Source organism: Gavialis gangeticus, unplaced genomic scaffold (assembly GCF_001723915.1).
Source record: "Gavialis gangeticus isolate Ggan-Ray unplaced genomic scaffold, GavGan_comp1, whole genome shotgun sequence".
Taxonomy (NCBI): Eukaryota; Metazoa; Chordata; order Crocodylia; family Gavialidae; genus Gavialis; species Gavialis gangeticus.
In genome coordinates this window covers 63,794,240-63,799,499 of record NW_017729032.1, presented here as the reverse complement: position 1 = coordinate 63,799,499, position 5,260 = coordinate 63,794,240, and the positions used below count along the sequence as shown (strand labels likewise).

Genomic DNA, 5,260 nt, shown 5'->3' with positions numbered 1-5,260 from the left:
GTGAGACACACACACACACACTTTATGAAGTGAAATAATATTACCAAAAAGTAATATATCAATAGTATTTTATCCCATTCAATCTTTGTGGTTTGTTTTTTTTAAAGTCATGCTGGGTCCCTAGGGCCAAGGGGAAAACAGGTCATCAAATCAGGCTAGTCTACTGATGTATAGTATAAGCCACTATGTAACAAAGGATGACAAGTTGTCGTTTCCTTGGAACCCCTAGAAGAATCGATGCCTTTTAAAGTTACCTTTGTTTTTAGAAGAAGTTTAAAATTATTAACTTTAACATTTTCTCACTTGCAGCAGTATACTTATTTGCACAAGACTGTTTTCCAGTAACTATTCTCTGAACATTACTTTGCTAATCAGACTTGTGGCTCTACACATCTTGTGTCATGGTTACAGAACTATTTGAGGCAATAAAACTCTTTGGGGGTAGGGGAAAGCACACAAACACCTCTGACACCCAGTAGCCAAGCACTGAAAATTTCAGAATGTACCCCGTAAGTCCTTCAACTTCTTTTCACTCCAGGAAGTTGTTATCTTCTAGGTAGAGGGGATGTAAAAGTATGATCTGCAGACTGCACCAGGTTTGGATAACAAATTACTGATAAGCATCTCCGTGAAATATTTATTAGTCTCCTATAGCAAAGATCTGCTGAGGCAGCAACAACCCCACAGAGAAAGTCTGGAAAGAATTTAAGAACTGTTTTCCTGAACTAAGGATCCAATATGAATTCAGAGCTAATAAGATAACATTTTGTAACAGCGAGAGCTGCTACCTGTTGTCAGTTTAGACTTCTGTGCAGACATTACAAAGTAACAGTGCCAAAGTTATCACTTAATGCAAGTTGTCCATCATCCCTGAGGAAGTCAGCAACAGATTAAGTCCTTGTTCTGAAGTAGGCACTAGAGCTGCCTGTCCTTATTACAGCACTGAGGAGTCCTTGTACATGCCATACACTCCACCAGGTGTGTCCTCCTCTCAGATGAGCTGATCCCAGAAACAGATTCAGTGGGCATGTCCATGTGGCAGGCCAGTAGGGGGCGCTCCTGCACTGAGACACCTGCCACACTGCGCCCTACCAAAAGCCAGGCTTCAGATGCCTTCTCAGGGGCACCAACTTCTGGTCAATCCCCTTCCTGGAGCACACCACCCAGACTCAGGCCTTTATCTGGGCCCTGTGCCACCTGGGATACACATGCCCTATAGACCTTGGGATCCTGAAGTGCTTCTATTAGCCTGAAGCACAGAAAGTAGCCTCTCTTTGTCAACAGAACCAAGGGGACACAAAGGCATACCCGATCCCTCTCCCAGCAAGTTCACCATGCTTGCAATAGTGGAGAGCTTTATTGGTTAAAGAGGGCAGGGCTTGGGGAAGGGTACAGGATACAGAAGCATCAAAGAATAACCTTAGACAAAACAGTGGGGCTAGGTAGCCTTCTGCCATGCTTCTGCATGACAGTAAGCTACATTTCTATGTAAGTTTCTGGTAAGTTACTCACAAGGATCATCCAAAAGCTGACTGAACTTTCCTCTGGAGGTGAGCAGGTCATGGCGTGTCAGTGAGTTCTGAAAGGGGCTCTCCCAAGACAGACGAATCCTTAAATACCCTGTCGTGATCTCATCACTAAATACTCACCAGAAGCATTCCACCTGGCTGATGCCTGGTGCTTTCAAATGACATCACCTTCCCAGGTAAGGGGACCAGTAACCTGACCTGCAGTAGTGGGGAACCTGAGACAAAGGGAGCAGGTCCCCTCTCCCTCAGGAATGTCCCCACCCCAAGTCACAACCCAGTGTTAAATGAAACGTGGAGGAGGGGCTGCGGCCTACTTACAGCAGCGAAGCAGAGTGGAGGGATGATTCCTCCACAGTCTACACATTCATTAATATGCTTTAGTTAATGCATTATGGGGTACTAGGAAAATGTGCTTTAGCCCGTCTTAACGCACATTAACTAAAGAGCACAGTTTTTGACTGACTTAAAAGCACATTAAAATAGGCTAATGTACCTTAACGCACATGTGTGAATGCACCCAGTCTGAACTTCAATGATTAACCAGTACATGAGAGAAGACACATCTGTCAGGAACTGTTTCAGTGAGTTGAGATGAACAGGCTGGTGACCATACCAATGCTGCTGCTAAGGCAACCTCAGCTAAAATGGTCACATATGACTCAGTTTCACTGTTATATGCTGAATTAGCCAAGGCTAAGGACAGGCATTTGATTCCATCACTGCAAATCTCTGAAAAGTCTGTAGCCCTAGAAAATGTGATGAGAAGATGCATACCCCTGGCTGAACAGCAACTAAGTCATCTCAGAGACAAGCTCTCCAGTCAGGGACACAATAGGAAGCTGTTCCTTTGCTCACTTTCTTCAAAAACAAAACAAAAAGCCCCTTGACAACCAGTACACCATATTTTTGTGCTGGGGAAAAAAGTCTGAGAGATCATTCTCTCAGAGGAATGGGTGGGAATGCAGAAGACTCTGAATCTGATCTGAATAAATCCTGACACGCAATAGCATGTGTGCTGATTCTGGAACCTGTCTTTATGTGAAGACAGATGCTGTGTTACCTAAGACTGCGCTACCCAGAAGCGAGTGTAACTATATTCTCTACTTCATTCAGCTGCTGTTGGTAATTTTACCTGACTGCCAATATCCCAATAAATCATAGTTTCATAGTTTCTAGGGTCAGAAGGGACCTGAGCAGATCATCTAGTCCGACCCCCTGCCATGGCAGGAAGAGCACTGGGGTCAAATGACCCCAGTAAGGTGGTCATCCAACCTCCTCTTAAAAACCCCCAGGGTGGGAGCCTGCACCACCTCACTTGGAAGCTGGTTCCAGACTCTAGCCGCCCTGACCGTGAAGTAGCGCCTCCTGATGTCCAACTTAAACCTTCCCTCCGCCAGCTTGTGACCATTGTTCCTGGTCACTCCTTGCGGCGCTCGGGGGAACAGGGACTCCCCCAGCGCCTGCTGATCCCCCCTAACCAGTTTATAACAGGCCACAAGATCCCCCCTCAGCCTTCTCTTTTGAAGGCTGAACAGGTTCAGGTCCCGCAACCTTTCCTCATAGGACCTACCCTGCTGTCCCTTGATCATACGAGTGGCCCTCCTCTGGACCCTCTCCATGCTGTCCACATCCCTCTTAAAGTGCGGCGCCCAGAACTGGACGCAGTACTCCAGCTGCGGCCTGACCAGTGCCGCATAGAGGGGGAGGATCACCTCCTTGGACCTGCTCGAGATGCATCTGTGGATGCACGACAAGGTGCAGTTGGCCTTCCTAGCCGCCTCCCCACATTGCCGACTCATGTTCATCTTGGAGTCAATAATGACTCCCAGATCCTTTTCCACCTCCGTGCTGACAAGAGGGGAGTTCCCCAGCCTGTATGTATGGTGCCGATTGTTCCTCCCCAGGTGCATCACCTTACACTTGTCTGTGTTAAACCCCATCCTGTTCTCCTCCGCCCATCCTTGTAACCTATCTAGGTCCAACTGTAGCCTGTTGCTCCCCTCTATTGTGCCCACATCCCCCCACATCTTAGTGTCATCAGCAAACTTGAACAGGGTGCTTTGCACCCCCTCATCCAAATCACTGATGAAGATGTTGAACAGGGCGGGCCCAAGGACCGAGCCCTGTGGGACCCCACTTCCCACGTCCTTCCAGGTCGAGAAGGACCCATCCACTACCACCCTCTGGGTGCGACTCTCTAACCAGTTGGCGACCCATTGGACTGTATGGGTGTCTACGCCACAGTCCCCCAGCTTCCTAATGAGAATGGGGTGAGAGACAGTATCAAAAGCCTTCCTGAAGTCTAGGAAAACTATATCCACTGCCACCCCTGCATCCAATGATTTAGTGACCTGGTCGTAAAAGGCCACCAGGTTGGTCTGACAGGACCTGCCGCTGATGAACCCGTGCTGGTTGCCCCTGAGCATGCAGTTCCCTGCTGGCCCCTCCTGGATGTGTGCCAGAATAATTTTCTCGAACAGCTTGCCCAGGATCGAGGTAAGGCTGACTGGCCTGTAGTTCCCCGGGTCCTCTTTCCTCCCCTTTTTGAAGATGGGAACCACGTTGGCCCTCTTCCAGTCCTCCGGCACCTCTCCAGAGCACCACGAGTGTTCATAAAGCCGTGCCAGGGGACTTGCAATGACCCCAGCCAGTTCCTTCAGGACTCTAGGGTGAAGATCATCCGGGCCGGCTGACTTAAAAACGTCCAGCCCCTCCAGAAGCTCCCTAACTAAATCCTCACTCACTCTAGGCCCAGGTGAGCCTCCCCCGGGGCCCAAAGGGGGCCCAGCAGGGAGGTGGCAGTTCTGGTCCTTACTAAGGAAGACAGAGGCAAAGAAGTTATTAAATATGTTGGCTTTATCGTCTGGCATGACAACCAGATTCCCCGTCTAAAGTCCTACAGCTTTATATCTTGGTAATCCTTTCTGTAGCTGCTGACAACTAAGATACTTTGCTTCATGTTTTTCAGCAGCTATCCCTTTTGGGGCAGCAATTTTGAAAGTGTGCTTAATGGTTTCAAATCTGTCCTGTCTTCTGTACCATTCAGAGACAATTTGTACATATTATTTTAGACACGGAAGATTAATTTCTTCAGGTGGTTGGTCCTGGGATTCACTGAATAAAAGTGTGAATCCAAGATTTAGTTGTCTTTGCAGATTCGTTATAACATGGCTGGATTTTCAGTTTAAGAATGTCTTATGATTCTTTGTGGAGGCAGGAAAGAATATATAATTAGACAAAGCTCCTCAGACAGTTACTTATAAATAGGAACCATCAAAGCCAGAACAGTATTCCAGTCCTTTAATGATGAGGGAAAACGAAGTCCTCTTCAAGGGAATATGTATGAAATGGGGAAAACTATGCTGATCTCAGCTGCTGGACTGCACTAGTGATTCAGCACTGACCAGGAACATTTTTTTTTCCTCCTTAGTCTTTTGCTCTCTTTCTGAAGAGACTGGAAAGTGATTCCCCCTCACTGCTGACTCACCTGCACCTTTACCAGGTCCTACTGTTATACCAGAATTACCGTGGTGGTCCTTTGCTAATTTTGGAGTACAAGATTCCAAGTTCTTCCAAGTTATGCACTGTCAGACCAACCTGGTGGCCTTTTACGACCAGGTCACTAAATCATTGGATGCAGGGGTGGCAGTGGATATAGTTTTCCTAGACTTCAGGAAGGCTTTTGATACTGTCTCTCACCCCATTCTCATTAGGAAGCTGGGGGACTGTGG

General features: G+C 47.4%; 1 protein-coding gene and 1 long non-coding RNA gene across 2 annotated transcripts in view; one reads left to right on the top strand and one right to left on the bottom strand.

Moving 5' to 3' along the window:
* The window catches only part of KPNA3 (karyopherin subunit alpha 3), a 130,258-nt gene that overhangs the window by 8,110 nt on the left and 116,888 nt on the right, over positions 1-5,260 (bottom strand). The window lies entirely within an intron of this gene.
* Positions 760-5,260, top strand: part of LOC109302771 — a 21,542-nt gene continuing 17,041 nt past the window's right edge. The window contains exon 1 of the long non-coding RNA XR_002098926.1: positions 760-1,362. This is a non-coding gene — a long non-coding RNA (uncharacterized LOC109302771). The remainder of the gene's footprint in view (positions 1,363-5,260) is intronic.